Genomic DNA, 10,309 nt, shown 5'->3' with positions numbered 1-10,309 from the left:
TGTATAAAAAAATTAAAATAAAAAGAAGTGGACATGGATGGGGTAGAGACATCTCAAAATTGTAGCATTCCTTGTTGATGGAGGGTATTGGAAACTGTGATACTCTGAGTAGTGATGTAAAGAATGAACTGGTGGGGCTGGAGAGATGGCTCAGTGGTTAAGAGCACCAACTGCTCTTCCTGAGTTCAATTCCCAGCAACCACATGATGGTTCACAACCACCTGTAATGAGATCTGGTGCCCTCTTCTGGCCTGCAGGGACACATGCAGACAGAGTACTATGTATATAATAAGTAAATAAATTTTAAAAAATGGAAAAAAAAAAGAATGAACTGACAATGGCATTCATGGGAATGAATGCCATTCACCACCAAGGTGTCAAGCTCTTAGAATTTCAGTTTTTGGTTCAAATGAATCAGTTCAGTTTTATGCATCTTTGAGACACTCTTGGGCTATGGTGTGCAAAACTAAGCCTGCGCTAGGGAGAAGCTTGACATTTGCAGAATTGGGAACTTAATCATGTGGGGAAAACAACGGATGTACAAGTATGAAACACGTACTTTAGGAGTGCTGGTTATGTGAGCCTCTGTACCGAAAAGCAAAGGAAAAGTCCCTTAGAGGAGATGATAGTAAGACAGACTTGGAACAATGGCTGAGATGGGCAAAGGCAAATAAAACCACTCAGGTTCCATTTCAGGAGATCTTGTAGAAAGAAACCCACAAGGACAGAGGTGAGACCATGGTAACATAGCAGGAACAACTGGGAGAAGGCTTCAGAAGAGAATGGGGATGTGGATTGGTTTGGATGCTTCTGAAAAAGCCAGCTTTGTTCAGATTTTAGGGCACAAAGGGTTGAGATTCTCTCACATGCACACTGGAATGCTTATGAATATTTGAACATGGAAATGGCATGAGTATAATATGACAGGGACAAAGGAAGGCAGGAAGGGGTTTCCAGTGTGCACATACCAATCATGGGCTTTTGAATCAGTGGCACTTGTATGCTCAGGGCTCCAATAACCAGAAAATCACTCTTCTCCTCACCCATGTTAGTAAAAAGATGAACGAACTTATTTTAGTAGCAATTGCAGGACTGACACACATATAAACTCACAGAGATGGTGGAAGCATGCACAGGGCCTGCACAGGTTGAAGCCAGATGGGGTCTCAACACTGAGAGGGGAAAGTGGATCTATCTCCCATCCCTAACCAAGAAGCTATCTCCAAGTGACAAACACTCACAAAGGAATAATTACTTTTCCTCAATGGAGTCTCACTGGATATAAACCACGCTTAAGGGAGGCTCCATACCTAGCAATAGGTGGCCAATGCAAAATGAACTAATGGGTATTTGGGGAAGATCATTTTGTCTCATAATGCTTTGTCTTGGCCTATCCATCTCTCTCTCTCTCTCTCTCTCTCTCTCTCTCTCTATATATATATATATATATATATATATATATATATATATATATATATATATATACACACATATATATATATATATATATATATATATATATGTTTTGTTAGTCTTTTGCTTATATATTATGGTTTCTGATTTATGTTTTTGTGGATTTTCTGTGTGTGTGTGTGTGTGTCTGCATGTTCATGTGTGTGCTTCTCATGTTTCCCCCCCTCTGTTTGTGTAGTTGTTCGGTTTTTACTCTTTATTTATTTATTTATTTATTTTTTGGTCTTTTGGAACAGGGTTTTTCTGTGTAGCTTTGCACCTGTCCTGGAACTTGCTTTGGAGACCAGGCTGGCCTCGAACTCACAGAGATCCGCCTGCCTCTGCCTCCCGAGTGCCAGGATTAAAGGCATGCACCACCACTGCCTGGTGTTATTCTTTGACTGTTTTGGAGGGCCCACTACCCAGCTCCCAAATAAATCCACATGAAGACTTATTACTTATAATGCTCGGCCTTAGCTTGACTTATTTCTAGCCAACTTTCTTTAACTTAAATTATCCCATCTACCTTTTGCCTATGGGCTTTTATCTTTCTCTATTTTCATATACTTTTCATTACTTCTTACTCTGTGGCTGGCTGTGTAGCTGGGCCCTAGCATCATCCTTCTTCTTTTCTCATTCCTTCTCTTCTTGTTCTCTTGCTCCTTGATCCTTCTTCCCAGATTCCTCCTCCTGTTTATTCTCTCTGCCTGCCAACCCTGCCTATCCTTTCTCCCGCCTTGCTATTGACTGTTCAGCTCTTTATTAGACTAGTAGGTATTTTATACAGGCAAAGTAACACAGATTCACAGAGTTAAATAAATGCAACATAAAAGAATGCAACACATCTTTCATCATTAAGCAAATGTTCCACAGCATAAACAAATGTAACACATCTTAAAATAATATTCTACAGCATTTATGTTTGTTTGTTTTGTTCTATTCAGGTGTGGGTAGTTTGAATGTCGTTGGCCCCTATAATCTCATAAGGAGTGGCACTATTAGGAGGTGTGGCTTTGTTCGAGTGGGTATAGCCTTGTTGGAAGAAGTGTGTCACTATGGGGGCAGGCTTTGAGGTTTCCAATGCTCAGGATACCACCCAGTGTCTCAGTTGACTTCCTGTTGCGTGCAAGTTATAGCACTCTCAGTTCCAGTACCACATCTGCCTGCACATTGCCATGCTCCCCATCATGATGATAATGGACTGAAGTTCTGAAACTGTAAGCAGGCCACCCCAACTAAATGTTTCCTTGATAAGAGTTGCCGTGGTCATGGTATCTCTTCACAGCAATAGAAACCTAACTAAGACAGAGGTTGGTACCAGGTATTTAGCTAGAACTCCACTTTGACCCTACCTCTCTCTCTCTAGACCCAATCATCAGAAAGCCTGCCAAACTGTGGCTCCTCCCCTGGAGCTACTCAAGACCTCGCCTACAGGATATTTAAAGAACAGCCAAGTGGTTTTTTCTGGTCTCCTCTCCTGGTCTTATCTCTGGGGGTGGGAAAATTACCTGGGAACATTTTTCCTGGGGTACAGAAACCTTTCACCAGGAACTGGGATATTGTTGTGATAGGCCTGACCATGCATTTGTTTGGAATAATATGGACTTTGGTACTGTGGATTAGGAAAGCAGTTGAACATTTTAAGTGCTGCTTAATGGGCCATACTAGCAAGAGCCTGGAAGACAGATAAACTGTGGGGTGCTCACTCAAGAGGTTTCAAAGGAGGAGAATATTAATATGTGGCCTAGAGATCATTTTTGTGATATCTTGGTGGAGAATATAGCTGCCTTTTGCCCTAGTCCAAAGATTCTGCCTGAGGTTAAAGTGAAGAAATTTGGATTAATTCCATTGGCAGAGAAAACCTCAAAACAGCCTAGTATAAACTTTGTTGTGTGTTCATGCTTATAAAGATTTATAATGAAAAGGAGCAAGCTGAGCAGGGTAAATTACAAAATGTAAATTTTGAGGAGAAAAAGAGCTAAGTGGAAGTGGACTGGAGCTAATTCCTGTGTTCAAGGAGATAAATGGATTAAGAAATGGAATAAAGGGAGTGGTGACCTTAGGTCAAGATCCCAGCCGGCTAAGTTTCCAACTTGTGAAAAGGAACTAAAGAAAAAGCTTAGAGTCAGATGTGGTGGTGCATGCCTTTAATCCCAGCACTCAGGAGGCAGAGTCTGGTGGATCTCTGAGTCTGAGGCCAGCCTGGTCTACAGATCCAGTTTCAGGACAGCCAAGCTTAGGCAGTGAAGGACAGAAAGCAGCAAAATTTGGCAGCTTTAGCCACCTGGTTCTGGCTTTAGAGTTAAGGAGAGAAGAAATGGGTTATGGAATTTGCCTCCCTGACTAAAGAAAGCTGCTGAGGCCAGGCATGTGCCAGGGCTGTCCCTGAATAGAGGCCTAGTAGAGAGGCCATTTTGTGAAGCTGTGAAGTTGAAGTCTGAATTCCCTTGAAGAACAAGATGTTAGAGATTCCAGAGTTGTGGGGTACCTGCCAAGGAGAGCTGCTAGCAGGGAGTGGAATCAGCCCAAGAGAAAGAAGTGTATTGCGATCAACAAAGCTGAATGGAGCTGGAGATGTGGAGAGGGTTTTGACATCAGACAGGGAGATGCAGAGTTTGGAGTTTGCCTGGTTGTTTTTTGGTCTTGCTTTGATCCATTATTTCCTCACTATGCTCCCCTCCCTGCATTTAGAATGATAATGTATATCCTGTGCCATTACATGTTGGAAGTATGTGATCTGCTTTTTGATTTTGATTTTTCAGGTGATTACAGTTAAGCAATTGCATGACTCTCAGAAGAGACATGGGACTTTGGACATTATTAAAACATTGTTGAGACTGTGATACACTATGGGGACTTTTGAAGTTGAACTAAATGCATTTCTTATTATGATATTGTTACAAGCTTGTGGGGGCCAGGGAGTGGAATGTGGTAGTTTGAATGTAATTGGCCCCCATAATCTCACATTTATTAGGAGGTGTGGCTTTGTTGGAGTAGGTATGGCTTGTTAGAAGAAGTATGTCACTGTAGGGACAGGCTTTGAGGTTTCCTATGCTCAGGATACCAACCAGTGTCTCAGTTGACTTCCTGTTGCTGTTAAGATATAGGATTCTCAGCTACCTCTCCAGTACCATGTCTGCCTGCACACTGCCATGCTCCCCACCATGATGATAATGGATTGAACCTCTGAAACTATATGAGCAAGCCTGTTGTTTGTTTTTTGGCTTTTTTTTGGGGGGGGGGGGCCCACCACGCTGCTCCCAAATAAATTATTCTTGGAGGCTTATTCTCACTTATGAATGCCCAGCCTTACCTTGGCTTAGTTTCTAGCCAGCATTTCTTAACTTAAATTAACCCATCTATCTTTTGCCCCTAGGCTTTTTCCATTCTCTTACTTCTGTAAATCTTACTTTTATCCCATAGCTTGCTGTGTAGCTGGGTGGCTGGTCCCTGGAGTCCTCCTCCTTCTCTGTCTACTCCTTTCTCCCGGATTTCTCTGTCTATATATTCTCTCTACCTGCCAGCCCCACCTATCCTTTCTCCTGCCTTGTTATTGGCCGTTCAGCTCTTTATTAGACCACCAGGTGTTTTAGACAGGCAAAGTAACACAGCTTCACAGAGTTAAACAAATGCAATATAAACACAAGTAACACACCTTAAAATAATATTCTACAACACAAGCCACCCCAATTAAATGCTTTCTTTATAAGAGTTGCTGTGGTCACAGTGTATCTATCTTCACAATGATAAAAACCCTGAGACATCTGGTTTGTTTGTTCTGTTTGCTTGTTTGTTTTCTAAAGGAAGAGAAAGAAGGCATGGAGTTGGATGGGTGGGGAGGTGGGGAGGATTTGGGAGGAGATGAGAGAGTCAAAACTGTGATTAAAATGTATTGTATGAAAAAATCCATTTTCAACAACAAAAAACAAATGATGCTCTACAATTGTTTTTAAAAAACATTATTATTATTATTATTATTATTATTATTATTATTATTATTATTTTGGTTTTTCCAGACAGGGATTCTCTGTGTAGCTTTGGAGCCTTCCTGGAACTCGCTCTGTAGACCAGGCTGGCCTCTAACTCACAGAGATCCGCTTGCCTCTGCCTCCCCAGTGCTAAAATTAAAGATGTGCACCACCACTGCCTGGCTTTAAAAAACATTATTATTTTTATTTTATGTGTGTGAGTGTTTGGCCTGCCTGTATGTATGTGTACCATGTTCATGCAGTGCCCAAGGAGATAAGAAGAGGGAGTTAGGTTTCTTGGAACTGTGGTTATAGACAGTTGCTCTTAACCACTGACTCATCTGTCTATCTTTTGTTATACCATCTTTACAATGTGCATAACTTAACATACTGACACATACATCTGGTTCTCTTTTAACTCCTGTCTTTCCAGTGTGGGCTACTTCTATTAACTTTACTACAAATAAGGAGAACAAGATACTAGATGGTGATCTATATGATGTTTCTAAAATTTTTAGAATAGTTAGTAGCATCAGTAGCCTCTTCATTTGATACCAGGAGCACATTTCTTTTCTCCCATTTGTGACAATCAAAAATGTCTACAGAGGACACAATCACACTGATTGAAAATGCCTGACTTGCCAGCTGGTGCACACCTTTAATCCCAGCACTCTGGAGACAGAGGCAGGTGGATCTCTGTGAATTTGAGGCCAGCCTGGTCTGAATAGTAAATTCCAGGCCAGCCAGAGCTACATAGTGAAATCCTATCTCAAAAAGAGAAGAAAGAGAAAATGGCACAGTCAAAATAGAATATTTTGCAGAATGGACAGAAATGTCTTGGTTCCCCATGTGTCTTAATTTAAAGAGAAAAAAATCATTCCAGTTGTGACAAGGAAACAGAATAGGGTCAGATTTTAAAGGGATGCCAGTCCTCTCTACCTCTTGCTTTGTTGTGGGTCAATGAAACCTCCACATCCACATGTGCTTTTACAACTTTAGCGAGCTTTAAAAGTATCTCATGCAGGGAGTGGTGGTACAAACCTTTAATCCCAGCACTCAGGAGGAAGAGGCAGTCGTATCTCTGTGAGTTCTACATAGCAAGTTCCAGGACAGCTAGGGCTATGTAGAGAGACCCTGTCTCAAAAGAAACAACAACAATAACAAAAATAGCATCCTACATGAGTCAGAAGAACAACAGACACTTTTCCACTTTGTGTCATCTCATATTCTACTTACTTCTGAGCAGGAGATCAATAGTTATGTACCCAGAAACTGCTAGGGTATAAAAAAACATGGGGAGATAATGTAGCTTTCCTGACTCAGGATATTGGTTGCCCCTTTGAAAGCTTCCAGCAACAATAATCTAAAACTTTTCTTGATGTTCTGAACTCTGAACATTTGGAAGTAATTTGTGATATGCCATGATTGAAATTCTTTTATTTGACGTCATTACCACAGTGACCAAGAACGTTATTGAAGCTGCCAAAATGAGCAGTTCGTGAAGCAAGTTAAAGAGAGAAGAATCCTCTGGAAATGTGCTAGTTGAAATTTGTACATCGATCTGGATCAAGTGGTGCAGGCCTGGTATCTTAGCTACTCAGGAAGATCAAAGGTTAAGGACTGCCTGGCTACAGAGCAAGTTCAAAGTCAGCCTGGGCAACTTAATGAGCCCTCTTTCAAAATAAGAAACAAAAAAAAGTGTATTGGGTATATAAGTGGCAGAGCATTTGCTTAGCGTGTATGAGTTCCTGGATTTGATCCCAGCATTGCAAAATAGACAGACAGACAGACAGACAGATTATCAAGAGGAAGTGAGATGACAAGCAGGTAAAGGTAACTGCTGCCAAGTCTAACGCCCCAAGTTTGATCCCTGGAGCCTGTACATAGTGGAACAAGACAATTAACTCCTAAAAGTTGTCCTTTGACCTCCATATGTACCCCATGACATGTACACATATACACATATGCAAAAATTAGGTAAATAAATCTAACAAATAGAATAATTCTAATTGAAATGAACACAAAATCTGTGCAAAGTTTTGAAAACTGCAAAAGGTATATTGAGGAGCAAGATCCCTGGTATCCACCTCTGCTTCCTTGTATTTTATTGAGATCTTTATCATGCTACTTAATAACAAGTTTTTTTTTAACGTTTTCACTGTGACAAGTAACATTATTGGCAGTGTGTCCTGTTTGACACTTGTGCTTTTGTCTTTTAATTTGTGTGAAAGGACCTATAAAAGTCTACATTAAAAATGCTTCCATTTTGGACTGCTGTGGACAGGTCTTTCTTTGGACTGCCAGCTTCCAAATAATGATGTGGAGACTTCTTATTATTTATGAAAGCTTGGCCTTTTAGCTTAGGTTTGTTCCCAAGTAGCTCTTAGAACTTAAATTAACCCATTTGTATTAATCTACTTCCTGGCACATGGCTCATTACCTCTCCTCAGTACAGTACATCTGACTTCCTCCTCGTCTTCATTTCTAATCTGTCATGCCTCAGATTCTTCCCAGAGTTCCTATCTCTGCCCAGAAGTCCCACCTATCCTATCCTACCTAGCTATTGATCAGTTATTTATTAAATCAATCAGAAGGTGCCTTAAGCAGGTGAGGTAAAACAGAAACACATCTTCACAGATTGTGATCAAATATCCTGAAACAGATTGTTTCTCTTTTGCTGTAGAAAACACTTTTTTAGATAATTATTGTGATAGAGAGAAAAATTAAAACTGTACTTGTAAACTCAAAAAAGTATTATTTTCTTTTGTTTGTTTGTTTATGTGCATGAGTACATACCTGTCTGTATTTAAGTGTACCATATGTCTGCAGAGAAGGCCAGGAGAGGGCACTGGAACTCTTGAAGATTCAGTTAAAGACAGTTGTGAGCTGCCATGTGGGTGCTGGGAACTGAACCTGGGTGCTGAGGAGATTCAACTACCTCTGCCTCCCAATTCTGGGATTAAAGGCATTCACCACCACACCCAACTGCAGCCAGTGTTCTTAATTGATGAACCATCTCTCCAGCCCCAACTTTAAACTTTTAGAAAATAAAAATCAGATCAGTAGAGACTGGAGAAATATCTCATCAGTTAATAACATCGGCTGCTCTTCCAGAGGATCCCTGTGTCACATGTAACTCTAGTTCCAGGAGATCAGGCACTGCATACACATGGTACACAAACATACATTCAGGCAAAACACACACACACACACACACACACACACACATATATATAACAATCATATAAAATTTGAAAAACTAAAAACAGAATGTAATCAGTATGTCTTAGGTCATAGACATACTGATAATCTTATATTCTTGCAATCAACTGAGAAAGATTAAAAATAAATGAGCCTATTAACCAATTCAAAATTAGAAAAATAAGAAAAAACATATAATGGCCATAGAAATAAACTGCTAATACATCAGAATTCAAAATGGAATTGAAAACTAGATCAATGACCTTGCTCTTTCTAAAATTACAACGTTAATAGGTAAATCTCTGTCAAGTTCAATGGAAAAATGAGAGAAACTGATACACTAAAAAGCATAAACAGTACATATTACCGAGGTCTGGCAGTGCTGATCTGTAACTCCAGCTATTTAGGAGGCTGAGGCAGGAGGAATGAAAGTTTAAGGACTGAATGTTTTACATAATGGGTTCAAGGCCAGCCTGGACAAGTTAGTGAGACCCTGTCTCAAATTAAAAATGAATTAAAAAAAAGGAAAAAGAGAGACCATACACTTTTGATACTAGTACTAGGAGGCAAAATCAGGTGAATTTCTGTGAGTTCAAGACCTTCCTGGTCTACATAGTGAGTTCTAGGCCAGCCAGAGCTGTATAGTGAGAGCCTGTTCCAATAAATAGATAAAAAAAATAAATAAAATTTGAAAAAAAGAGGAGATAGAATAGAGCTCAGTGGCAGAAACATAGAAAGTGTTAGAGTCTTTCTTATCATTTTCAAGATGATGTTGTAAGAGCAAGGGAGAAAGTATTACAAGCCATGGCACTTGAGAATATGATGTTTCTTTCTACAGAGAAAATAAGCTAAAAACAAATCAAAACAAACCCTACTGGGGAGAGGGAGCAGAGAGGCAGCTCAGCAGTTAAGAGTGCTTGTTGTTCTTGCAGAGGATCAGAATTAGGTTCCAGTACCCAGATCCAGTTGCTTAAAACTGCCTGGAACTCCAGCTCCAAGGGAGCTCTAATTTGTTCTCATTGGGTACGTACTCTCAAGTGCACACACCAGACGCATGCATGAAACATCATTCTAAATAAAATAAACATTTAAAAAGTACTCTAGGACAAACTATCAATACTAAACTTAAAGTTGAAATCGCAATTTGTTTAAGAGTTTAAATAATGTGCCAGGTGTGGTGGCACCTTTAATCCCAGCACTCGGGAGTCAGAGGTAGGTGGCTGTCTGTGAGTTCCAGACCAGCTTGGTTTATGTAGTGAGTTTCAAGACAGCTAGGGCTATGTAGAGAGACCCTGTCTCCAAAAAAAAAAAAAAAAAAAAAAGACTCTCATTTAGCTGGGTGTGATAGCACACACCTTATGCCTTTAATCCCAGCACTCAGGGGGCAGAGGCAGGCGGATCTCTGTGAGTTCGAGGCCAGCCTGGTCTACAGAGTGAGATCCAGGAAAGGCTCCAAAGCTACACAGAGAAACCCTGTCTGATTCAGTATGATGCTGACAAGGTTCAAGGTAGGTCAGGGTAGCTGGGAAAGGGACAGCCATTCTGTTCATTCCATTGCTGCCAGCGACTTTAACACCCAGTCCTCAGGTACCTCATCTGTGAGATGATTATAACCACTGTGAGGATTTGAGGAATAATCCAGGGAGCCTAGTTCACAGCAAGCAGCTCTTAGTCACTGTTAAATAGTG

This window comes from Onychomys torridus, chromosome X (assembly GCF_903995425.1).
Source record: "Onychomys torridus chromosome X, mOncTor1.1, whole genome shotgun sequence".
In the NCBI taxonomy this organism is placed as follows: domain Eukaryota; kingdom Metazoa; phylum Chordata; class Mammalia; order Rodentia; family Cricetidae; genus Onychomys; species Onychomys torridus.
The sequence above is the reverse complement of the archived record's forward strand: the minus strand, read 5'-3'. Positions refer to the sequence as shown.